This window comes from Molothrus aeneus, chromosome 1, assembly GCF_037042795.1.
Source record: "Molothrus aeneus isolate 106 chromosome 1, BPBGC_Maene_1.0, whole genome shotgun sequence".
In the NCBI taxonomy this organism is placed as follows: Eukaryota; Metazoa; Chordata; class Aves; order Passeriformes; family Icteridae; genus Molothrus; species Molothrus aeneus.
In genome coordinates this window covers 24,408,649-24,436,476 of record NC_089646.1, presented here as the reverse complement: position 1 = coordinate 24,436,476, position 27,828 = coordinate 24,408,649, and the positions used below count along the sequence as shown (strand labels likewise).

Genomic DNA, 27,828 nt, shown 5'->3' with positions numbered 1-27,828 from the left:
TGGGGGGTGTTGGCTCAACTGCCCCTGCATGCTCGTGTAGCTGGGGTCAGCTTTTCTGAGGAGACCAGAGGTACCCAGAGGTGCTTAGAAACAGGTCCTTCTCGGCCTCTTCTTAGAGTTAGTTACTTTAAAACGTTTACATGACTTCTGGAGCAGAAACGGCAATTTAGATGACTCTGCCGTCGGATGAATGCTGCGGCCACCTCTTGTTCATCCTCCCCAGCTTGGTGGACGGTAGGTAGATGGTTCATGCAAACTGGAAGAGCATCAGAGGAGACGGGGCAGACGGGAGGAAGCGGGACAGCATCCCCGGGGCGGCCAGGGGTCCCAGAAACCCTCGATCCGCTGCGGGGGCAGCGCCCCACCCGCCCAGGTGCCGGATCGCAGGGTCCCACGCTCCACGCTCTACATTCCCCCGGCTTTCCTTTCCAAAAGATGCCCGCGATAGAAGCTCAACGCTGGCTCGGATCCTCCAAGAGGAGGAGGAGGAGGCGAGGTCGCCGGCCGGGCCTCTGACATCTCAGGGTCCGAACTCCGGCGGGGCGACGCACCCTCGCTGCGGACAGAGCCCGCCCCGGCCCCGCACGGATGGGACCTGCGGTACAGAGAGCAGCCGGCCGGGCTGCCGCCCCCGCCTCCCCCGCGGGACGAGGGGCATGGGGGACGCGTCCCTGCTCCTGGACCGGGGGCAGCAGGACCCCCCGTTCCTCAGGCGCTGTGTTGGGAGCGCCGCGCGGCCCCGCTCCCGCCGCCCCCGCAGAGACGGCTCCGGCACGGCCGCCCCGCCGGCAGCAGCAGCGCCGGGAGCCGCGGGGAGGGAGGCGGGGGCGGGGGAGGCGCTGCCGCCGCCGCCGGGCGGGCTCCGGCCGCCCCGCACCGACGTCGGCGCGAAGCCCCGCCGCGCCCGGGGTGGAGCGGGGAGTGGGCGCGTCGCGGGAGAGAGGAGGCAGATGCTTCCCGAGGCGCAGCCCCGCCGGAGGGACTCGACCCTGGCTAGTGCCTGTCCGCCCCCTCCGGAACGCGGGGACCCACCGGGCGGGTGTCGGGGAGCGGGCAGCGCCATGCGCCCCTCCGAGGAGTGAAGGGGCGGCCGGGCTGCCCCGGTGCGGACACGGAGCCGCCGCGGAGGTGGCCCGAGGTGACGGGAGGCCGGGAGAGGTGCCGCGCCAGCGTCGGTAGCGCTGCCACCGTAAGTCCCGGCAACTTCGCCGCCTGCCCTTCAGCACCCGCCGCCCCCGGGAGAGCGGCCGCGGGGCAGGCGGGGCGGGAGAGGCGCCGGGGTCCAGCGAACCCGCAGGGCAGGCGGGGAGCGGGGGGAGGACAGCCTCTGGCTGGCAGTGCACCCAAATATAGAGGGGGAAGAGGGAGAGGGTTGTAGGAGCTCCCACCCGCTGCGACGGTGTGTGCGGTGCACCCCGTGGGAAGGGGCGAGGGACGGGCGGCCGCCGCTGCCCGGGGCTGGAGATCGGGGCGCGGGGACGGGGCACGGTGGATCCCGGAGTTTCCGCTGCGGCTTCTGCACTGGCGAGCAGGTCACTGCCGGTACCGTATCGGGTATAGAGCAGCCGCTCTCCTTGCTGGGAGTACAGCGCGTTTAAATGACACCTGAGTCACTAGTTCGTGCTTCTCAGGCACGTCAGATATTATCTCCGTGTCATTTTTCATCTGCTGGACCGATATCTGTACTTACTTTGGCGTTTCACACCGCAAATGTAATAAACAACATTAGTAGGTTTCAGAATATTGCCATTGATGACAGTAGATTGATGTATGAGGTTATTTACTGAATGTGTCCAAGTACAATATAGTGCCTGCCAATTTTGTCCTTAAATTGCTATATTGATTTCATTCTTGTAGGTTTTTTTGACAAGGTTAATGTAGTTGACAATTTGCAAAGGAAAGAAAAACTTCTTTCCTGAAGGTTTATTTTAGTTACAGAATGGCAGTTGTAGCTGAAATGATGAATGAAAAAAATCATTCATAAAAAGAGTAAATAGAAAGATGTGCATCCTAAGACCTCTTGAAGTCAATATTGTCAATATCTAACAGACGTCTTCCAGCCAAGCTTTTACATGCACTGGCAACCCTTGAACTTCTTAAGGGTAGTACAGTGTGTGATATTCTTAGGAAGAATTGAGCACTTTAGTGTTAAGTAGTCTGATTAGAGGGAGTTTAGAATGAATTAAACAAGACATCACAATATAATGCCTTTGCTTTTTTATAGACACTGAATTAAATTAAGGTCTTGCTTCTGGTCCTTTTCCCCTTCAGTGATTGAAGGATGATATTGTGGGGGGAACCCTTGTGTTTGGTCAGTGAAAGGGTCCCTATGTTGCTTTAGGGCTGAGTGTATCAGGGCTGACCAGGATGACATTTCTTTGCTGTCAACAGCTCAAACTGCAGGTGGTGTTGAGCTGAAGAGGGAATTAAATTCACCTCTCAGAATCCTAGGCATAATTGTCAAGTAGGTAAATTAAATACAAGAGAGCTAATACTTCATTGTAATTTCTTCAGACATATGATAACCTTTGCTGGTAGGCAACTTTTGCTTAAGCTAGCACTCTGGTGCTTACTATAGTTGTCATATGCTAGCTGACATGAAATAGTTCTGAATGAACTAAAATACTGTGTTTCTGTATCTACTGGCATGTATTAGAGTATGCAAACTTCATAAATCTTGGGTAGATGCTGGTCCTGTTAAGATAAATGGCAAAATCCCAATTAACCCCTCCAAAGGGTCGGTTTCACCACAGATCTTCATTATCATTTATAGTGAGTGCCAGCCAAATTTACTTAGAAATTCAAGTGGCAATGTTTAAATCTGGCTGGTGATGGCACTTCAAACAACTCTACATAGTACTGCTTTAGAATCATGGATAAGAGCCACACAGGTCTTAATAGTTGTTTAAAAAAGCTATATAGAATAAACTATATTGTGCTTTCAAGAGTAGTAGGCAGTTCAGATTTGTCTTACACTCCAGTTTTCATGTTTCATCAGACTCAATCACTTTTTCTTAAAAAAGTTGGATTGCAGTTTGCATGTGCACCTTATTTTAACCAAGGTATTCAAGCAACACAGGGGGGACCATTTTCTGATGATTTTGTTTGTGGCAAAGAAGTTTAGAAGTAAACTGCTAAATATTTGAACTACTATAAAAATGTCAGCAAGCAACTGAGCCATGTTACAGTTTAATTCTCTGCAGTTCATAAGCTTTGTTGAGAGATGAACTGGAGCATCTTTTCTAAAAATCTTAATGAAATAGTAATGAATAATATGTTTACAAGGATTAGCTTCATAAACTGACAGAATACAGTTTAGCAAACTTTTTCTTTGCATGTCTACATGCAAAGAGTGATTTTGAAAAGCATCTGAAAAAATTGAGAATTTCCATTAATGACTAAAACAATGTTCTACAGAGGGTTTGATTTGATTTTTTTTTAATTCTAGCTCTCTTCTGGGTCGAGATAAAATGGGATAATGTGTAAAACCCAGCCAGTTAATTTTAAGTCTGTATCTGTAGACCTATATGAAGCTACATGCAAGTCCTGTTACATAATAATAGTGGTGTGACCAACATAGCTGTCAGTAATTCCTACTAGTTTTGAATAAGTGAAAATGGAGGAAGAGAGAGCATATCATGACTCAAAGTTCCTGAAAAATCATTAGATAGGAAAAAAGACTTTTCTATGCTTTTTTTTTTCTCTAATACTTGCAAATAGAACTTTTAGGAAAATAAGCAACTAAATAATTGAGCTATACTTGCGTGAAAGTTATGCTAGCAAATACAATGAAATTCAATTTTGAAAGTGATAGTTGGTTCTATGTATTAATAAGCTGGTAAACTCTGTTTTGTTTTATTTCTGGTAATAAATGTTTGGTTCTTAACTGTTTTCATTTGTCAGTATTGAAACTCATATTAATGCGGGCACAGATCTTACCTGGGCCTTTCAGGAGCAATCCTGTTACGTGCTGAGCACTTCCAACCATTGTTTGTGTTAGAGTGGCATCCAGTCAGCTCCCTACTGAGAACTACACACACAGAGTTAAATTCACTCTCTTGAAAAATTTGCAGTGTAAATAGTCAAGAGGGTCTAAGACATCTTGCCAAAGGCCAGATGATGATCTGGGTCTGAAACATGAATACTCTGTACGTAACAACGGGAGACTGTGCACCTTTTAAGAAGATTAAATGTAAATTGATTCTTTGATAAAGGTACCCAGAAATGAATGACCAATACCTTAAGGTTGTATGTTATTTCCCACTGATCTTATTTTCTTCAGTATTAATCTCTATATTTAGTAACATTGGCCTTCAATAGAACAGCATATAATTACACATTGTTTTATATTGGTTTTTGCTCTTATATCCACTTTCCATTTAACATTGCTTTTAGCCACTTCAATGCAGTGAATTTTGAAGTAACTTAAATGAGGAGATACACTAAATTGCTCCCATGAAGAACTACCTAATATAAGATAACAATAGCAGAGGGAATTTTCTATGTCTCAGTTAAGAATGAGCACTGCTAACAATGTTGGGCTTCACCTGGAAGATACAACTGGAAAATCCAAGTTTCCTGCTAAGTGTAGTTACAGCCATTTCCGATGGACACCTTTTTAATCAAGGTGATATCCACAGATACCGCAGGAATCTTTCTTCAGGGCATCATCTGAAACCAAGGATATGGTCTTGCCTTACCAGAGTGCCTGCGAGGTGTTCAGTTGGCTCCATGATTTTGAGGTGAGTCTCAATTAAGGAGTATGGGAAGGACCTGGGGGTGGTAGTTGCCCTCTGGCAGTGAGCTCCTTTTGACACTTTTTGCTGTTTTGTATGGATCTATGCAAAGATTTACCACTTAACCAAAGAAGTAAAAGAAATTTGGGTGTTCAGCCATAAGAAGAAAGTGTAATCATTGTTCATAGTTGATAGGGGATAACACTGGGAGCAAGACTATCAAGCACATCAGAGGTATGCTGCAGTATGTTTTTCCATGGTTCTCAAAGTGCCTTTGGAAAGAGGATCATACAGTAGACAGGAGAACTATAACTGATTTTAGCAAGTTACATGCTGAAAAGTGGCTTTCTACAAGGATCAGATTAACCTGTGTACCAGAGACTGAGGAAACATGCGAGGAGGAAGACTCCAGGGGATGGATGGATGGTGCAGTACTCATTTTCTTACCTGTCAATATTGTACACAAAACCAACTGAAAAATGCAGTTCGTGTAAGTGCACCTTACCTACTGCACCTCAACATGATGGCCATATTCCTTTTTCCAAAGTTATCATGTGGGGTTCAGGAAAGGTGACACGGTGTGACACCTAGACCCTGGCTTTTTTGTCATTTATAATATAGAAGACCTGTCACTGATTTGGCAGAATGACTGTTCTTACCATGCTCTTAGGTGTGTTTTTGGAAATAGGAATCCATTTCAGTTTAATATGTTGCATTTCAATGTTGCAGTTTCATGTGACATTGTTTAGCAAATAATTTCTTGCTTGGTTATATCCAGCAATGTATATAAGAACCAAATCACTTTGCCTGTGGTTTTTGATGAATAATGTTAACTATTACCAAGAGTTAGATGAATAATACATTCCATGAATTTGAATAAATAAGCAGTATTTTTAAATCTATGGGTTTTGCTGCATTTTATTCAAGATAGCTCTAATGTTATGTACTTTCAAGGAGTATTAAGATATGGTGTAAACATGTTAGGGGCTTTGACATGTTTATTTTGTGATATCCTCATTACCTTGGGATAAAGAAGGAGTTATAAAATTGTTATTATTCAAAAGGGGGTGTTTGAAATGCCTTTCTCTTTCTGGGTGCTTAACAAAGTGCTTAACTGCCCCTCAGCAATTATAAAAAAATATTTTTATTCTGGTTATTTCTTCTAGAAATTGAACATCCTGCAGGCAGTGCCAAATGAGTTTAGAGACATATTTGGAGGTTGTTTGAGTCAAGATGAATTGTGCCATGTCTTCAGAGTTGTCTTCTCAGAATTAAGCTGACAATTAAAAATACCTCTTTTTAATATATTACATGTCTCTGAAAACACAGTATTTCCATTACAAATATGTCAAAACTTCATGATTAAGACTGTGCTGAGATATACTTGTAAAAGAAAAGCTAACTAAACTTCTATTTTACCTTTTATTAGTGACTGGAATGAGACTCCACATTTGGCAGTGTCCTTTCAAAGGTCAACTACATTTTCTGCTTGTGGTTTTTTAATAATGAAATATTTACTTGCTTTTCAGTGCTCACATAACAAAACCTGCTGTAATTCATGTCACTGTTTAGAGCTTGATGGAAAACAGAGAAAGGTAACCACAGACTGAATAAATTCATAGAGTCAATTAGCCACTTCTGTTTCTCTCAGGCAGCACTGAGGCATTATCTAACATCAGAAAGCTCAGGTGAATGACTGTAGCATCTAAGCTATGATGTATGCAGATGGATGACTTTTTTTAGTCTTGATTTCCCCTCAGCTGATATCAGCAATGAGTGTTAACTGCTTAGAAAAATCACAGGTAGCTCTTCAGCTGTACTTTATTTGTATCTTGATGATCCCTACAAGTTTTGTGTGCCAGAGCAGTTATCTGTAGCAAATCTAGCTATCATAATTTAAGTGAATCATTGAATACCAGGTTGGAGAGAAGCTCAAGAAAGTCAGATGTGTCCTGGGCTGCACAGAAAGCAGAGTGAGGTCAAGGGAGGTGATCCTCCCACTCTGTTCTGCTCTTGTGAGACTCCACCTGCAGGGCTGCATCCAGCTCTGGGACCACCAACACAAGAGGGATATGAATCTCTTGGAGTGGTTCTGGAAGAGGAATGTGAAGTTGATCAGAGGGCTGGAACACCTCTGCTGTGAGGACAGACTGAGAGTTGGGGCTGTTCAGCCTGGAGAAGAGAAAGCTCCAGGGAGACCTTGTAGCAGCCCTCCAGTACTTAAAATGGGTCGACAAGAGGGCTGGAGAGTGATATTCTACAAGGGCATGTAGTGATAGGACACAGGGGAATGGCTTTAAATTGAAAGAGGGCAGATTTAGATTGTATCACAGGAAAAAACTTTATATAAGAGTGGTGAGGCACTAGAATGGGTTGCCCAGAGGAGTTGCAGATGCTGCATACTTGGAAGTGTTCAAGGCCAAGCTGGATGTGGCTTGTGATCTGTGAAGAAGCAACATGAGTCCTTAAAATGATTTTTCTGTTTAAATTTACCCCCACTGTGGTTCAGTGCCAAACTGGTGATGTTTTACTCTTCCTTCAGTACAAAATCTCTTTATGTCTCACTTTTGCACAAGGTATGTTCTTTTGAGCAGACCTATCACCATGTGATTTTTTTCCAACTTTATTTGATATATGTCTCTGTTCATATAACCTTAGTGACCTGTAGCCTTAGTCTGTAGCTTGTGTTCTGTAGTCTTAGTTACCTGTACTCTGCAGGTGCTTCATCACTAGTCCCCTCTCTTGCTTTTCACTTCCTTTTCATTGTTGAAACATGATGGTGTAATTTTCCATATGCCAGCTAAAAAGCAGATGGCAAGCATCTCTTAATGGATAAGTATGAGTCCTCGTGGAAGAGGTATGAATGCTGTCCCACAAAGTTTCAGCTCTTTTTAGGGTATGGGCTAGCACTATCCATTGTAGTAAAATGAACACAGAAGGTACTAGATGATCTTTACATTGCCATGTATGTGCTATATATACTATATACACATATTAGCTATACTAGCTCACTAAACAGGGTGAGCCTTTCATACTCTTAAATATGCAGTGTGCAATCTCATCCAGCCTTAAATATTGAAGGACAGGAGAGAAAGGATGCTCACACCTTCACTATTTGGATTTTTTAGAGAAACTTTCTGAAGTTTTTTGAATTTGGTATAAAAAGTTGTCTATGACTGATGAGTGTCCTCATGTGACTAGAAGTTGGATCCCTCTGGATAAGAACTCCTTTTGTTCTCACCAGCCAATCCAGCTCCTAAGAGGTTCTTCATTTTCTTTTGTCTTCAAAACAATACAGAAAGGGAAGGTAGGTTTACTGCTGTTATCCTCAGTCGTGCTGTTGCTGTAGAGGGAGAAACACTGGGTTGAAGGGTATGGGATGTAGAAATTGCATCAAATAACACAAAATGCAAAGAGTGAAATGTTTTGGAGGAAAGGGAAAACTCAGAAGAGTTTTGAATGCTATATGCACCTGAGCGTTTGGTGGTAGAGATGAACTGGGAAGTTATGCTACAAAATGCCGGATTTACTAATAGATAGCACTGTCTTCCATTTACCTATATTGTAGCAGGGGAAATTCCATTTACATTTCAAAGGGCAGGTTAGTCAAACTAGCTTAGAGAATCTCTGGTAAATCTTTGGCTTTGCTTCAGGGTGTTTAAGAACATTGAGAAACTGAAAGAGTAAGCCATAGACAGCTGATCACAGGCTCCTTACTGAGCAGAGTTGTAGTGCTTGGAATTTAGCAACTCCTCTAAGCTCTGGTCTTGATTAAAACTCGGTGATAGGGAACAAATGGTGTGAGTGGAGATTTCCTTTAATGTTCTCAAGGCCATTTCCACAACTAGGGACTGCTGAAGGGTCTGACTCTTTTAAGCCTTTGAGCTATTTTGTGTTAGAATACAATGTTTTCTTCTGTGTTCAAATGTTGCCAAGTACGTTTTGGGTTGAAGCAGGATCATGTAATAAATAATAATCATTGTTACCATATGTCCTCACAGATAAAGCAGATCCAGTATATTCTTGTCAGATGTTTTTTCTTGCATTTTTTTGGTTTTGTTGTCTCAGGGTATTTGATAGTGTATACTTCCTAAAGACTGGGGTAATTTCAGCACTGAAAAGAAAACAAGCATGTGTGGATTTATAAGTATTTAAATGCCTGCTGACTTTATTGGCAATCAGACCTGAAATGTTTTTGGAAGAAAAGTGTTTATCCCTTGAAATGCCTGATGTAATCAGAGGTCATCACTGGAGAAACTAGTAGGTAGCCACCAAATAAATTTATCAATTCTTTTTCATCTGCTATTCAGATGTACATGCAGAATAATAAGCCAAGCCCACTCCAGCACTTTGTCATTTTTGTAGCTGTTTGAGTTGTCTCCTCAGTGACAGAAATTACACAAATCTTTGCATTTAAACTAGCAGCCCCCACTTTAATAAGAGGAAAAGAAGTAGAGCTTAAATGGCCTATAGTACATGAGAAATGAGTGTGGTTAAACCAGAAGGAGGTATGTATGCACTGTATGTAGAAATGGTCTTGAGGAACCTCAAATATTAACTGAAAGTATCTCCATCTCATTGCAAAATATTGGGACACTTTGTTGCCTTGATGCTTCATTAGCATCAAAGCCTATAATTTATCTACTTATTTACATAACTTGCAACACATGGTCAGTATACTACTTGCTGTTATGTAAATCATCAAATGCTACAGACATATCACATACCACATCAAAGAACATGTTTGATGAGAGGTTTCTTGAAGTAATGAATTGTATTTTTTTTCAACTGATATGTAATTCCACATGGAGAAATCACACAGGTTTAATATTAGAAGAAAGTTAGTTATGCCAATTACTTCAGTGTAGAATTTAAGAAATTTCTAGGACTAATTTTACTGTTGAAAATATTCATTTTTTTCAGAAGTAAAAATTAAACATATGAATTAATTACAGGATTTTTAAAATATAATCTTGGGCTTACTATCATTATAAAAATACTTTTTCAAGTGAACAAAATTTCAGTTATGCATAAAAAATTTTACATTAAAATATTATTTTAATTTTTTTAATATCACTGTAATATAATAAGTGTCTTGAACTCAACAGCAGACATGGTTTGAATGGATAAGAGTGCAACAGACTGGAGGAGATATTGGGAGAGAAAACAGCCTTATTCACAGTGTATACTTATTACTAAAAAGAAAAAAATCTATCTTCAGTCTGTTGGATTTATTTGGAAAGTTTTAGTCAGATAATTTTCACGATCTCTGAAGATCTCCTCCAGTGCATGATATATTCCTTTGATTACATTCACAAGTTCTGGTCGCCCTTTTTGCCTGAGAAGTTCTTGTGCTACCATGCACTGGAAAATGGACTTGGCAGTAGATGGCTTCTGAGTCAAGACTGAACCTTCCACATTTGTGTAAGAACACACCCACACATGTACAGCCCAGATCTTCTAGAGCTTCTCTCTGCAGTCACAGTTTTGAGGTAGTATAAGCCAGTTTGTGCTGCCTAAGAGAGAGCTGAGAGAACATGCCTAAAGTACAAAAAACACAGCAGGAAGAGGTATAAACAGTATGGAAAATGGAAACGGTTTCACACATGGAAGAAGGATACCAGAATTAGGAGTTAGTTACTGAGGACCAGTAGAGTGTAGAGTTTGGGGCAGGAGTCATTTGAGAAGGACAAGATTATACAACACATTAGGTGCTGAGGGAGAAACTGACATTTCCAGAAACAGGCATTTAGAGACTAGTTGGGGGTAGGAACTTGCAGGACATCAGAACATTAGGAGGAAGATGTATTGGAAGAGATAGAATTACCTCCCCCCTTCCCCACTAAATATATTGGAGTCATGAAGCCTGGAAAATGAGGACGTTAAGAAGGGGAGAAAGTGAGTGCCTGGGAAAGGATTTCAAACTGCAGTGGCAGAAAGCTTGGAAGGAACTAGGTCTGACTAGGAATTGTAAATGGTACTGAAAGAATGGAGAGTGGAAAGAGGTGAGAAGAAACAGCTAGTGTCTGTGAGGAGACATGAGTGCAACAGAAAAAAGTTCATGATGGAGAGGCTCAGAGTAGAAAGAGGCACTATCCTTGACAATGCACCAGTGATACATGCCCTGCCAGTCTCACCCATATTGTGCTGTCAGCACACATCTGTGAAGATTTTTGGTGAAGAACTTCTGCAGCATAGTTTAAAGGCCCTAGTCTCTCACATGAGCCATTTTCACCATGTGTAGTTAAAACACTGGTGTAATGGGTTTATTGTGTCAGGCTTCAGTGGGTACGGTACAGAAACTCTCTGGGAAGCTAATTAATTTTAGCAACTCTTTTAGTTCAGCACATTCAGTGTGTGAGCAGGACTTGCAGACTGTAAATTATGTACCAGTCTTTATGGTAGTAATTTAAACCAAGCTGACAGATAGAAACTGGAGAAAATTTTATGTTACTCACACAGAAAAAGGCTAGAAGTGTAGACCTTTCGGAAGAAGAAAGCTTCATTTAATGCACAGGTTTGGTTGATGGAATCTTATTTTTTGCTGGACTTCAGGCAAAGAATGAGGAAGATCCTGCTTCTCATATGATTTTGTAGAGAGATATGAGAAGATTTATTGACATCTATAAGGCAAAAGTTTTGAAGCTGACAGAGGAAATGTGGATAGACAGTTGGAGCAATTTGAAGTACATGGTTTCAGAGAGAGAAATTCTCTGTTGAGTAAAGAAATTTTAGGAAAGCTGAAGACCTACTGAATCCTTTGGTGTGAGTGAATCAACCAGCTGAAACTGAAAAATAGACTGTTTTTGCTGAGGGGAGATAAAAATGAAATGAAATAAAAGTATGAATGTTAGTGGAGGAGACTTGAACATCCTAGAATACCATTAAAATAGCTAGAAAATAAAAGATACAGATGAGGGCATATTTGGTGATGACATGTAGATGATAAAATGTGGGTCAACTGTCATTTGTGTGCACTGTCCCACAGAGAAGCACCAACCAAATTTCACATTAGAAGCATGGTCCAGAGCCACAAACCCAGCAAGATGCCAGTGAGCATGGGAGTATCATAAAATGAAAAATGAAAAGCAGGTGTTTAAGAATATGTATGCTAAATCCTGCAAAGCAATCTGAGGAGATCAAAGGTGAAAAGTGTGCAGCTGAAGAATGTTGCTGGGGAAAGCAGCCAGGAGAAATGTTGATGTTAAAAAAAGGAAATTTATAGTGGTGAGATATACATCTTTTCAAATAAATTTAGAAAAAGTAGCCATAAAAATGAGCATCAGTACTTGGGACAAGTTTTGGGACTAACTTTAGGAAAAATTGAATACGTGGCAAACAACATGGCTAGTAATATACAAGAACATTTATCCTATGCAGATAAAAGTCCAAAGATACAAGTAAACATCCAGATATCTCTATAATAGACACTCCTGCAGAAGTGTCAAAATTTTGCATCAAAAGGTTAGCTATGCATTAAATCTGATAAATACATTACAAGCAGTAAAATCTGGAAAAGAATATTTGGCCTGTGTAATGGTTTATGAGTGTTTGAAAACAGAGGATGTCAACTGCTTGCTGCAGAATCCACCTAGAAGGCAGTACCAGAAGTGTACTGCTCTGTGATAGCTATTTCCACTGCAAGCCCCTTGGCAATAAAGATGTTAATTAGAAAAGTGAAGAAGCCATGGGAAAGGGTGCACTTGATGATGGCAGCAGAGATGAAAAATGATAGGGTATTCCACATATGCATAGATATTAAAGATCTTTAAGGCAATGAATCAAGAACAAATCAACTCAAGAACAATCATGTAATCATGCAGGAACAAAACAACCCACTCATGCTAAATGTCATCACTTCCAGGCCCTCTATAACAACCAAATTCATTATGTTAGATGCGCAGTTTGATACTGGAAAGTCTGATAGGACAAGGAGAGCAGCTAATTAGTGCTTTCCAACACTTCATCCAGAAGGCAGTGTTTCAGAAAATCTGCTGGCAAATTGTTTGCACATGATATATGGAAGAACAAAGGTCTTGGAATAGCAGAATGTCCCACACTCTTACCAGAGTGAATGTCACTAAAATCTGATAGTGTTAATCACATGATACTGGGGACATTTAGAAATCACAGTCAGATCCAAATCATTAGGAAGCAGATGAGTGGTAACAGTAGAGAGTGCTCTACTGGAATGGATTGTCCAGAGAAGCTGTGGAATTCCCCTCCTTGTGGAGATTCAAACTAGCCTGGATATGACTCTGAATAAGCAGATCTAGCTTTGAAGTTAGCCCTGCTTTGAGCAGGGGGCTTAGATTATCTCCAGAGCTCCTTTACAGCCAATTTTATTTTATGACTCAGGGAATTACTGTGGTCTTGAAAGGAGGCATCCAGGCATATCCAAAAATGGAAAAAAGGAAAAGAGCTGAAAGCACTGATGTCTCCAAAGGAAATTAAACTCAGAGTAGGGTAAACAACTCACCTGCTAAATAGCAGAAATTATGTCATCTCTGTAAGAACTTGAAGAAGGAACAGGCTTTTATGTGCAATTAAAAATTGGACTAGGAAATTTAGAAAGTAGACACAGTTTACCTTCAAATAAAAGGCAACATTCCATGGGAAAATAACTCTACAGGATGTGCTGCAAGAGCTGTGGACATTGCAATAGTCATGTACACTTATGCAACATTACAAAAGCCCAATTCACTGTCAGCTATCTCTTAAATGCTTTTCCTTTCATGTATTAGCTATTGCTTCCTCATCCTCCATGTGTATGATATGCTGAGCTACTGAAAGCAGGTAGTAAGTTTAAGAGGTCTTTGAGTAAGGAAAAAATGCCAACCCATCAATGCAACATTGTAGAGTCATAGTAGTGTTATCTCTCACCAAACAGCAGTAGTTTGGAGGTTAATTATTTGTCAGTGAAGCATTTATACTGCAGCAATGAGCACAAAGGAAAAAGCCATGTAGATAAATTCATTAATTTGTTTACCATGAAAGGTTTTATGTATGTACAATAAATGAGATCCACTGATTACCAGTGATAAAGTATTGAATCACTTTCCTTTAAGTGGGCACTGCTCATCCTTAAAAACTCAGGGAAGAAGGATTCCAAGGGCAAAAAAGTGTGAGAACCAGCATTTAAAACTGTAGTAACTATTACCAAAAAAGGCTACGCAAGGGTTATGCAAGTGGTTTCTAACTTTGGAGTTACCTTTATAATCTGGGGAGGCTTTAATTATGACTTTATTACATGAATTTGGTTTTATTAATTTAATTCCAAGGGAAGAGACCTTATATGACATACAGATACCAGTGATTTACAAATATGTTAAGTGTTACAGGCAAGTACCATGTTTTCCTTTAGATCTTTTAACATCACTGAACTCAGAGTCTTTGGTAAAAATTTAATCCATTAGTAAAAGCAAAGGTGGAAAGGGAAAACAATGCAGTAATTTAAGTACCTTAGACTTAAAAAAACCCAGAAGGCTAAATAGAATACTCTTGAGAGCTAATGTTAAAGTGATCTTAATGCTGCTGAATAAAGCTCATCAATCTTCAAGAAGTGACAGTCTGACAGCCAGTCTGTTAGTGTTCAGGCATAATGCTAGTGCATGAGGAACTTAAATTTTCTCTGTGGGCCATTACCATTAGCCTGATAAAAGAAGTACATCTCTGTTCTTCATACTTTGATTCCTTTTAAGGTATTTCTTAAGAGCAGATTTCACACACTGCAAGAGAAATGACGTGGTGCTAGTGCATGAGGTAGGTCCCACAGCTGAAAGAAATGCCTCATGTCAGAGAGACTGAAATGTGTCAGGGGCAGGTTTTTCTGTGACAGGACTAACACAGGATGTGATCTGTTATTCAAAGCAGTTAAAATAGGGGATCCTGTAAAATATCTTAAGATACTTTTTTACTTTTAAGGCAACTCTAGAATTTTCATAGGCTTTCATACCCGTGTCAATGCCTGTTTTTAAAGAGAGGAATGTCATACTGTTGAAATCCTGTTTGGTACACTGACTTCCTCAAAATCTGCTGAATCCCAAAGCAATAGGATTATGTATGAAGAACTCCCAGTTTAAAGTAAAAAAAGAGAGACTTCTGGACCCCCCTTCAGATACCCAAATATTCAGATATCAATTTGAGAGAGAAATTGGTCAAAAATTGTCTTTCCTCTTTCTCCATTTTGCTTAATTTGTATGCAATTATTCCTAAGCAGTTTCCTCCTTCTTAATTGTCTTCGATATTTCAGGATAATCCTTGGGTATGGACAAAGTATGAGGGTGGAAAGTTTGAGAACTTGTATGTGGCGTTTTTAAAAATCAGTAATTTAGATTTTTTTTCTTATAATTTTATTAAAGCAGCATTTCACAAACTATTTTCCGCAGCTTTCTCATCCTAAGTGGAATTTTAAAGCAAAAAGAGCAAGTAGTAGCATTGCCAAACAGACAGGACAAACAAAGAACTTCCTGAGTATACAAGCTAACTTGTGTGATGTGACTTTTTCCAAGAGGAGAAAAAGGGAAATCTATCTACATTGTTTATATAGGTAGAACTAGGGGTTTCTTACTCTCTTAAAGTATGCTCTATATGCTGTGCTATGACAAAGGAATGAAATAGCAAAACATCATAGAGCTCCCAAGGAGTGTGAGGTTAGAAAGAGGTAAGTAGGCACACCCTGGTCTGGGGTGAGAAGAAGGAACTGTGTGTTGATGCATAAAAGCAAATCTGTACTGTTACCACATCGATTACTGCACCAAATACTTCTTCCAGTTACAGAAAGAAGGATGCTCTTAGAAGGCATATTGATACTTCTTTTAAAACTAAGTAAGCCAACTCTGTGACCCCTTGTATATCACACTTGTTATATCAAAGCCTAAACTCTTCCTTGAAAAGAGTTGATTCATATGAAGTCCTCTGTACTGCCAGTGTAGCAGACAGTGGAGATAGTGAAAATGAGAATAGGATCTACCACAAAGACTTAAAATCTACTTATATAATTCATAATAATTTGCATTGATCTGTTAGTGGAAAGGAATCTGGAGAAGGTAGGTATAGAAGTAATACATGCTTGTTTCAAAGTCTTTTAACTCTGCTAGAATAGAATAAATTTATCTGAGTGGTGAATGAGAATGCATTCCTCTGTTTTTTTAGTACTCTTTAACAAGATATGGGAAACATCTACACATTTTTCTGAAGGTTTATGTTTAATAACGGAGGCTATAAACTCATTCTGAGGGTTTTTCTGGTATCTTGCTCTCTGCAATTGCAAGGGATGTAAGACAAAAATATACTTGGCAGTTTCCTACTAGAAAACAATATTTTAAATAACAAGGCAACCCAATAGTTGAGGCAGAATGTAGTGGCTGAACAATTAAATAACAGGGCTGAAATAATCTCACAAACCCAGGAAATACTTTTCTTTTTTAACTTTTCTTTTTGGCCACACCTAAAGCAGAGCCTAAAGCAAAGCCTGATTTTCTCCTAAAACATGATATTAATTTCATAATGTTTGCTTGCGTGCAGCTCTGCATGTGTGTGCATATATTGCATTTTTTAATTGTTTAATTGTTCCATTTTCAATGGAAAGCCTGGACAGTACATGTTAGCCTAATGGAGGTGAATAGAAAGAATGGTAAACAAATTTTAAGATGCAGCCTTCTCATCAGGAATAGAAGCACCAGGGGGAAACAGTTAATAGGAAAATAAAAGAATGAATGCTCATGAAATATGGCTACTGCTGCTGCTACTACTACAAGAGAAAAAAAAGAGGCTTGAGAAAGCAGACAGAAAAGAAAGACAGCTCTGAGTTTGTAGGAAACCCCAAGCTTAAGGAGCACTGAGAGGTTTTCATTTTAAATTTTCTTAGTCCAGTTTTAGGGAGCTACCCTAAAAAGCAGTCTTCTTCAGTTTTGTCAGATCTACTTCATTTACCTCTCCAATCACTTGCTGGAGGTTGATGAGGTGCCCGGTAGGTGGCATCCTTTTAACACAGTGCTGGCATCAGTTGGCGTGGGTTGAAGTAGTCTGTTTTTTTTTTATTTAAATGCATTTTTTTCTGCAGAATTTGAATGGATTATCACAGAATTGGCACATGCAGAAGTTATGTTGTTGTGAGGACTTTTATTCAAGGCTCTCAAATTTGGCATTCCCAAGCCTCAAAAAAATCTCTATTTAGAAATCTAAATGGAAGAAAGAGAGGGAGAAAGTGTTTTCCCTCATTGGTTCAAAGCAAGTTTCTGAAGGAGTTTACAATGAGCTACATGTTCACAGCACCTACTGAAATCACTCTGTGTTTTCTGACTTGAGGGCTCTGGTTTAAATTAAAGACTTGTTTCCAGAACGTGGTGATTAGGATATCATATTTACATTTGAGCAATTGATGCCTGAAATTGTGACATCGTATCATCTGCATTTAATTTGCCTCTGTTACATCTTACTCATTTTTGAAATGTATTCAATTTTTTCTTCCTAAGAAATAATGCTCATGATAGCTGGGGAAGTCTGTGTGGTCACAAACCCCTCACTGTTTGCACACAGTTCTACATGAGAATGATGTCATCAGATGTAGTTTGAACAAGAACATGCTCTGGGCTGTTAGTGTTTGGCACAAGGCATCAGTATCAGGTGCCAGCTATCCATTCAGTCAAAGCAGTGCCCCCTCTGAAAGCACACAGATAATTCACAGGCTGATTTCAGGTGGAAAACAAAATCTCCTTAAATTGTTCAGAAACATGTAGTGGATCAGGATGTTGAGTAGCCAGGGATATCTGGGTATGTCTTGAGAAAGTGTTTGCAATGAGCTGTTCTTCAACTCAAGCTTCACCTCCTGGTCTGCTTGAAGGTTCACCTTACTTGGAGGAGAAAAGCAGCAGAAGTTCATTGTGGCTGGAAACAAGACCAACAAAAAAAGTAAAAAAGTTCTCAGCCACTGTCTAGTAATACAGAATCTGAAATGAATACACTTGGTAGCTTGAGAACAAGTCTCATTAGTTCCATAGTCATCTTTGCACAGAATAGGATTAACAGATCTGTATCAAATGGAACACAGGGCAGGGGTGTTAAACATTTTTCTGCAATTTACTACTCTGAGGTTTGTGGATTGATGTGGGGATAAAGATGCCATAGTGTCCTCTGCCAATCTAAACTGGTCTAGTTGTATCTACAAATCCTGGTACTGTAATAAATCGATTATATTGTCAATTTGCATCAGATTGAGAGGTCACTGAGAAGTGAAGTTTAAAAAAAGTAAGTTTAAGATACTGGCCCATTACATTTCTTCTGTTATTTGTTCTGAATACATATATATAATCCAAAATTGTGTTCAAGATATCATTTTAAGGGGAATACAGCTGTTTTTGTATTCTTTATACATGTGCACTCAGTGTTGTGCTCTTCACGTACACACCAATCAAAGAGTCCACCTCTATAACTTCTTCCATCCCTGACTACTTTGCCTGGGACAATCTATCCCAGGGAAAACTCCCCAAAAGACAAAAGTAAAAAAAGGATGTGGATTATTGCTAGTAAATATATAAATAGAGACAATATTTCCAGAGCTAGAAAATTCCATTTAAAACAAAAGTATGGGAAAACCTTTTTTAGTGCAATTGTCAAAAAGTACTACCAGGTTAAATGAATATGTCTGAGGACTACAAGGGAAATTTTCTAACCAAATGTGAAGTGCAAAGTCATATTCCCAAGTCTGCAGACAGACCATATCTGTTTATCTGCTGCCAACCATAACTTTCCCAGGTTGTACCAGGCTGAAATTCATAGGATAGGATCATAGCCACCCTTCAGAGTGTGAGTGGCAGTGTATGAATCAAGCCAATTTATAAATCTGCTGCTGCTGTCTGGAAAAAGCTCAGAGGAGCTGAATTAGTAGCATCAGAGGAGGGACCCCAGTAAATAATGGTTCAGGCCTGGATAGACTTCTGAAATAAGCTGGAGGAAAATGAAGGGACAAAATTCCTTCTTCCTTTGAACTTACCGGTGGAATGGAGTTCCAATATTTGAGATAGACATGAGGGAGAGAGATAATAAAGCAGAGAACACCTCGGGGCAGTGCTTTCTTAGATGTCACAGCATAGACCATTGCAGCAGACAGAGATATTTGTCTCTGCCCCTGCTCAATGATGCTCCCAAGTTGCTTAAGTGACTCATCTTCATTGCTGATGTTAAAGCAGTAGGTGTCTGGTAGCAAGGACTGTCTGTAATCATAACTCGAGCTCTGTGGCAATTGCTTAACAAATCAGCAGCCTGTTCAGTGCATCTGTCACAGCTTACTGTGCAGGCATGGAGAGCTGTGCTCACACAGCCCCCAGGGATGTTTCACATCCTCAAATGTTGCAACTTGGTGCTAGGTCTGGCTGAGGGGTGCAGAGCCCAACATTGCTGAGCAGGTACCTGAGGAGGGTCATGTAGGGAAGTTTCTTTTCTTTCTAATAAAGGTACTCTTTATTGCTTGCTAATAAGTGGTCTGTAGGACAGACTCCCCCCATATTTAAGCAAACTGAGGTCCAGTTTGAAGAAAGGAAGAATTATTGAATGCCTCAATGCAGAATTAGTTATGTCAGATTCTACAGGAAACATTTATCTCTATGAATTATTAAAGTTTCTTTAAACTATCATCTGTCTCCAAGTAGCTGAAACCTACTCTTCAGGGCTCTTCAAACACCAAACCAAAACACTGTTCCCATCCCAGAAGATTTACCAGCTAAGCCAAGAGACAGATGTACTCCATGTGGATAGAAACAGAGATAGTTTTATGAGAGACTGTAGTTAATAGCAAAGTATTCAGTAATACCACAAGTTTATTTGTAGCATTTCTTTTGTGGCAGATGTTTCAGAAAATGCAGCAAAGTTTAATTATATAGTTAGTTAATTAAGAAATTATAACAGGCACTGAATTAAATTAGGGGCTATAATCAGGAAAGGAAAGTTTTTTATAGATCAACTTTGAAAACAGAAATGTGAGTAAAGCTGAGAGACTGAGAGGGCAGGAAAAGAGATAATAGGATGAGTCAAGTAGGCTTTTGACACAGCATTGTTCAGTATGAATAAAGAAGTTATGGCAGACATAGTTATTAGATAGTAGAAGAAAACATGGATTCAAAAGAAATCCTGATATTAAAAGAGAAAGTATGAAAGAGATTAGAAGATGGACTGGAGCAAGTACATGGGAAGTTTGAAATTAATTTTAAAAGGAATTTTTTAAAATTGTACGTTGATTAAGTAAAAAGAGAATGTATAAATAGGTATGGGTCTTCAAGTTGGCAAAAGTCTCTCTAGACATCTCAGTTCTGGAGCTTGAGTCTTGTAATGGGTCACAATAAATAGCTGCACTGTAAAAGCTGATCAAAAAAAAACAACTGTGAAGGCCCTTTTATGGCCTTTTCTCTTATACTATTTGCTTGATGGTAATATTTCTTTAGATTACATCTGTATTTGGTGATACTCCAGATAGATATGTGGCTGGATTGCTGTATTGATGTTTGGCTATCCAGTAGATTACTGGGGTGTTTTCTATTTTGTTTGTTTGTAAATGCCCCCCAAATTTGTGTCCTCCTTTATGTCCTTTAAAATATAAAACTTGTAAAAAGAAAGCAAACTTCACATGTGTAGCAGCTTCTGCTTTATAATTAGTATTTGATCCTGGTTTATCTTTTGAACTTACTAACTTGAAGTACCTTTCAGTTGCTTTGTCTTTTTACTGAAAATGATGTGGTCTTGACTCAGGGAAGAGAGTTATTGATGGTGAAGTTGCAAAGCAATGTGTGATTTGAAGAGGTGAATATTTGCTTGAGCAAGTGCATATTTTTTTTCATATTATGACACAGTCTGGGTGTTTAATAATTATTGCTTACTATACCAACCTGGGTATGTCATGCTCCTTTTTAAGGCATGATTTATGTGATTTCTGCTCACATATCTGACTTGATATTTTTACAAGCCCTCAGGATCTTATTGTGCTTCAGCTGAAATCACCACTAAAACCAACATAGTTCAGAAAAGTTTTTAATATTCCTGTGAAATAGCCAGAGTGGGCAATTCTGAGAAAAAATCATTGATGTTACTCTTGATTTATTGATCGAGATTTAGACAAGGGATAAGTTAACAAAATAACTGAGCAGTTCAGAGCGCAACTGTTTTGTGCCCCTACTTGGTTTCATGTTTATCTATTAATTACATTTCCTGCAACTATCTCTGCCCACCAGATTGGCAACACATATGCAAAACACATTTAAAACTATTTTGCCACAAACAGACACAGGTAATGAGCTCATTTCTATGGAAATAATTCAATACTGTCATTGTTGCCTGCCTACCAACTGATCTGTAAAAATGTTTGTCCAAATTTAATAGCTTCTCATTTATTGAGAAATGCAGAAAAATAAGAGCATAAAACACACATAGGAGGTAATTGATTCATAAATAAGCTTGGCTTTCTGTAAGATAATTAATCTGGCCTTAATTCAGAAGAAAAAAATAGTAAATCAATGCTAGCAGGTAGCACTTGTAAGGGAGAGAAGTATCAACTGTGAGACTAATAATTACATGTCTTGTGTATTGCAATATTTCATCAATGCAAATCCACTAATCCTTGTGAAAGTGATCCTGCTCGCATTTGCAAATATAATTCAAAAACCTTTGCCTTGAATATAATGATCTGCCTGGAAAAAATCAGACTAGTAAACCAACTCTAAATGTATTCCTATTTGATATTTTCATGAGCTTTCATAATTTCAGAGGGCAACAAAGGAATGCGTCAGAAAATTTGTTTGGAAAATAAGAGTGGAAATAAAGATTTAGATTCTCAGAAGATCTGGTTTCAAACACACAAATTAAGGGATTTATCCAAGTGCATTAAACGATGGGTACACTCAGGTTTCCTTTGAGCGTTTTAGTGTTCCATTCTTCTTCAGCCCTTTTCAGCATGATTGCCTCTGCATTAATGAAAATTTGTCAAGAAAGGTCAAGCCCCAGAAGGTAAAGGACTGGCCTGATTTGACATCTGATGTATCAGATGGTGATTTCATCAGATTTCAAGATTTATAAGCTTCAAGATTATTGAAATCATGCTGGAAAGTCAGCAAGGAATACAAGAGTGTAATGGGTGTTTTCTTAGATGATAGTCTTTGTCCAGAATCAAAACTGAACCAATACTGCTGGTGTGTTTGATGACTAAACACAGAGAACAGTCAAAAACAAGATTCTTCTCATTAGTTAATGGTAACTAAGGACATTACTTAGTGGTTCTGTTTGTTTATTTCTTTGTGAGATTATTTAGACAGATAACTATGCTGTATGAAACGATTTCCAGCACCACAACAAAACACACAACAAAAACATAGAAAACACTTCATTCTTCTCCTGGCTTCCTCTGTTCCAGTCAATAGAAAGCAGGAAGTTTTTGAGATTTCCTCAGGAAAGATTTTCTGAAAAATTATCAAATCCAGATATTTAAATTCTATTGCACCTCTATATAGTCTTTCTCCATGCAGCATCAATAAAACTGGAATGGCAGTCTTTCCCTGCTGACCAAGATCCTGTCAGCAGATTCCAGACACATTTAGTGCACAAAAAGTATTTACTTGTCCTTAAATTATGGTATGGTACTGCTGTGAAGTGTTGGAAGACTACCCTGGTGTATCTCAGAAACAAAATTTAGGATTATTTGGTATTTAAAGATGTAATTTGTAAAGTACCTTCTAACCCTTTGAAATTAAAAGTGCAATAAAGGCTGCTGTTTTATCTCATACAAACAACTGAAGAAAAAATGTCCTTAAGTAGCTGTCATAGTACTTGCTATATTTTGTCATGTGTGTTCATAATACAGTGCTAGTTTCAATACAACAGAATTAGAATATCAATTGCCTGTTTTTATTAGAGCACATTAAACTGTTTAACCAAAGTGAAATTGATTGCATTGAATTGCAAATTTGAAGTGAGAAAAAGCAGTTGAAAATGAAATTAGGCTCACTATAGGGAAATTAATATGCTCTTTAGCTCTCCTGTACAATAATACAAGCTTGAAATATGACTGCATATTCTGCTAAAATTGGGTTATACTTTTAGCTTTGTGTACTAGGCTTTACATCCCCTTTAGGTGGTTTGCTGAAGCTTCTCTGGGTCTTAATGTCACCAGAATTAACCCATGCATGGCTACCAGGCAGATATGGCACAATGCTGATCTTTCCATTACCTCTGGTTTTACTTTGGTTGCATGGGAGCTAAATCTCTCATAGCGAAGTGAAGGTGAACTCAAAAGCTCACCAATGAACTTAATTATATTTATAGTATAAAAATAAACAAGTATAAGGGGGAAGGGCATTTTTTTTTTAATCTGATGTACTGCTCAAAGGTCTGCAAAGCACAGCACTCCCTGCCCCTGTGAGTCAGTGGTGCAGCTGAGCTGTACAGAGTGCTTTGCATTCCCACGGTGCTGCAGGTACCCCAGCTAACAAGGAAACAGACTCTGCTCATCTGATGGAAAGACAAATCCCAGTGAAGTTACTGCTAGGTTTGATGGATGCTTTTCTCCCTGGTGTGGAAAGGGGAGCGTTGGCTAGCACTGACCTGTATTAGGAGGAAAATGGATAATTTCAAAACAGTAATCAACCAAAACAACTTTTCTGTTGTGCTCATTTCTAGCACCTGGCAAGTAGCTTTAAACTTACACTGGTGAATTTACTGAATGTCAGAAAAATGGGGATAGTCAATGTCAACATTTTTAGGGTGTGGAACTGAAAATCTTATCCCTTTCAGACTATGACTAATGTGAGAAATTTTCCAAATCATAGAAATGAAAAAAAAAACTATAGAAACACCAAAGAAACAGAAAAGATCCTTCCTACCTGATTGTTTTATTATGCTGTAGGTTTTTGTACTTCTCAGCTTGGCATCAGGAGTCATCTGCAAAGGCCTCACTTCAATGGTGTAGATAGCTTGTTAGTAGTTCACGTGTTGTATAATGCTATGGGACATTGCAAAACTTATTTTGTAGGCTTATAACTGTTTCTGTGTTTGTTAAGTTAATTGAAGCCTATGGCTTGCAGTTCCTCAAACTCTTAAAAAACCACTTAACCCTATACGAGAGTCTCACACATATAGAAGAAACCAACTGGGAAAAATGCATGAACATGCAAATTTCCAGCTGTTTTTTGCAGGAGAAGAACGAGTATCATGATGATCTACAGGTATTTTACCAAAGGATAAAGTCGTACTTTATGTAGCATAGGTTAAGAATTGCTGCTATAAACTCCACAACACCATTTCTTGGAAAAGTGAAAAGTGAAAAGGATCTTACAGTCTGAAGACTTAAAGTTATGGAATCAGAGAATCACAGAAAGATTTGGGTTGGGAGGGACCTTAAAGGTTGTCTAGTTCCAAACCCCTTGCCATGGGGGTTTGGAATTGTCCCTGCCCATGGGGGACATGCAATTGTCCCCCATGGGCAGGGACAATTTCCACTAGACCAGGTTGCTCAGAGCTCCATCCAACCTGGCCTTGAACACTTCCAGGGATGGCACATCCACAGCTTCTCTGGAAAACTTGCTTTAGTTCCTCGCTCTCTTATAATTAATATAACTGCACAATGAAAACATTATATATAATTTTGGTTGTGAACAATTGTAAGCAGATTCTTTTTATTCTCTTTAGAGAATTATTAAATGCATGACTCCTATCATTTTCTTGTTTTCTGCATCTCCTTGCATCACTACAATGGAGAGCCTGCAGAACCTCCCACTGTTTCTGCAGGCTGGGGTTGTCTCCCCCTTTTGATGTGGGAGATTTTTCTTGCTGACAACTCTGTTCTGAGTGTGAGGGAGCTGTTACAATCAAAATTACATGGCATGTGAAGGCCAACTGGAGCTCTGAATGTGGCAAAGGTTCCTGGAAAACATGTCTAGCTGGACAAGGTTATTTAAAGTTCTACCAATACTTTCCAAACTAGTGCCCATGGAGTACTGTGTGGCATTCTCATGGAACAAGTTGTCCTTGTTTCCAGCTGCTAAGTCACATTAAAGTCAGCTAAAAATATATTCATTTCCTGGTATCAGTCCTTTTCATGTAAGCAACTGATCTGGGGTAAAATGGGATTCTGAGGAGGAACAGAACTGGGTTTTGATATTGAAAATAGAGGTTTAATGTGGATCTCAGATCTCAGAAATGAAGGAAAATGAGTTCTGTGAAGTCCTGCAGGGGAAGATAGTTTTTATTTCAGATCACAAAGGGAAAGGGAAGGTGTGTGCAGATTCTCTTTTAGTTAAAATTTGTTCAAGGAAAAGGATATAATTATTGTGGCATAAAAACCTGAAATCAAAAGTACCTGTTTAATTTGTGTGCAGAAGGAAGGCCTTGTTCAACATACAAGCAGTTGTTCAACGTACAAGTAGCTGTTGTGGCTGCACTGGGAGCAGGGAAGTTCTTTCCCTGACCTGCTTCAGTTTTGAGTTGCATCAAGAGACCTGCTTGTATGCCACCATATTAATGCATGCCATTCTTGATGAATCAGTCACTGCAGCAATAAAAGTCAGACTGATTCCTGATCAGAAGGGAAGTTCTGCTGTACTTCTGGCATCTTTTTTGGGTGTTGGGTTGTAATTGAGTCTTAATTATTAACAAGCTGTTCACATCAAAATCTCCATTAAAAACAACCTGGGCATTACTGCATCACTTTGCAGTAGTGTTCAAACGATACACAGTGGTACAAAAAGTACTCCTTTAATAAAACTTGTAGAAAATATAACTATCCTCTTGAAGTCAGCCTTTCTGAAAACTTCTAAGTTTGTCAGATTCTAAGTGTGGAAGTTCTTGCTTATGTAAAAGGGACTAAATTTTCTTATCTATCCAAGGGAACTGCTCTGTGTCTTGTCATAAAGGTGTTTCTCAGTTGGCCAGTGACTCTTTAACCCTAGTGCTCCTTTGCTGACCAAGAGTGCAAACCAGTGCAGGTCTTGCACCAGATCATCCCAACTAGAGACTCTGGTGCAACTCAAACACAACTGGCTTTCTTTCCATTTCGAAAAGACAGTGTTATTCAGAAATGAAGCGATGTGTGTAAACAGGTTGCCTTACATATGACCATTTGGTCCCTAATTTGAGGGTCAGTCAGTGCAACACACATCCCTTTCTAGCCTGTCATGCCTGCCTATATGTTATATCCATATAGATACCTACATGAATAGTTCTTCTTCATTCTGTGGACTCCTATCTCCATGTGTAGCATTTATTTTATGGACTCCAGTCTCTCCCTTCTAGTCTGCTTTTCTTCTATTCTTTTACTTGTTAGCTCCATTGTAAAGCATTGTATTGCATCTATACTGCACTCTGTTCTTGTGATATAAGGCATTACAACTCCACAATATTTGTTGGTTACTGCAGTCTAATTACAGATTAAATTGACATTAACTTCTTAGGACAAATTATAATAAAATAACAAAAATATCAAAAATATACTTAGAATGTTTCAGTGGTGCTTTTTTGTAAGCTGTGCCCTCACACTTACAAGGGCATGACTCTGATTTTTACAAAAAAATACAAACCAAAACAACAAACTTGGAGGACACTTTTGTTGTGGTGACCATTTTCACACATAGACTTTTGAGTGTATTCTTTTCTAAAATGTTACTACAGAATCATATTTCTGCACTTGTTACACAGGATATCCTCAGCCTTGAAAAATAGGATACTGTTATTAATGCAAGGTGGAGAGTGGGAGTCTGACTATATCCTAGCTTATAATCAGTAAAATTAGAATGAAAACATTTCACATTACCCAAAACTTCCTTTTGATGGTGCATCAAAACTTAGTCTTAAATACAATTTATTGGCAATTTATTGAATTAATATTGTGCAGTAAAATACTTAGGGGATAAGTAGCTCAGATTTTCAAATCCAGACTATGTAAGCATGTTTAATGTTGAGATATAATGTTGTTAATGTAATGGCTACATAGCAAAAATTCTCAAAATTCACAATTTTTTCTCAATATTTATTACACCAAGGAGCAATGGTGCAGTTTAAGCAGTTCTGTATCTGAAGAAGTAATCATCAGATTTAGGATTATATCTATACTTCCTGCTGGCTTGAGAGAATTCTTCATTTTCACTTTGATAATAAGAACAACTTTTTCCTCTGCAAATTCTGCTGGTTAAATTTATTGTGACTGTGATAGAGACTTCTCAGTAGTAGCATTTGCAGTCAGGTTTGACTGAGTGTTTGATTGCAAACTAATTTTTTGAAATGGCATTAACAGAATGTGGGAATAGTTTCCTAAAATCCCATTATAGGATGAAAGGGAACTGTATAAGGATAATATAATACACAGGAAGGCAAAATTAATAAATTCAGAATATCTAATGCAGCCTGACTTTAAGAAGATTCTCCAGGGAATAGGTAGCAAAATGTTTGACATTTTGTACTGCATGTAATATTATTGGAATATCAAGAGGCCCTATAGCTTGTATGTCTCTGATGACAACTACTACTCATGTAAAGCTTGTGTCCCTTATAATTATCCTGGCCCTTATTATGCAAGTATATATGGTGCTCTGACAAGAATGCTGAAAGAGTCTGCAGGCATTGTGAAAGATTTGCATTGGGCATAGTGGTGTCAATGAAATGAACATGTATTCATAATAAAGAGCACAACATGTTAAATTTACCACCCTGAAAGATTTTTAATTCCATTTTTTTAAATGTATGACTTGTGAGCAGCACAGACAAAAAGGCTTCTGTACAAGTTTTTGCTCATGTCATTTTGAAACTCCAGAGCAAAAAAGTTACTTTGTTGAATGTCATGTGTCAGAATCCAATAAAAGTTGACATTAATGAGTAGCTAAATGTGTGCAGTTGTTTGTCTTCCTTATGAACTTCGTGTGCTTACATAGAGTGCATATACTGGATGCACGCATATCTGATTGGGATTTAGAGTGACATGATTAAGATTTGACTTGCTTTATCACTTTACACAAATAATTTCATTACCTCAAGCCTGTCAGTTTTTCCTTGTGGTGAAAGAAGGCTTGTGACCATGTACTTAATAGACTGTTGGAAGTTCTGTGAGTAAAATTTTATCATCTGT

At 39.1% G+C, this 27,828-nt stretch overlaps 1 protein-coding gene across 1 annotated transcript in view; it reads left to right on the top strand.

Moving 5' to 3' along the window:
• The first annotated feature begins 989 nt into the window (after positions 1-989).
• CALCR (calcitonin receptor) overlaps positions 990-27,828 on the top strand; it is a 160,294-nt gene continuing 133,455 nt past the window's right edge. The window contains exon 1 of the mRNA XM_066553410.1: positions 990-1,189. The gene's annotated coding sequence lies outside the window, so the exon portion shown is untranslated. The remainder of the gene's footprint in view (positions 1,190-27,828) is intronic.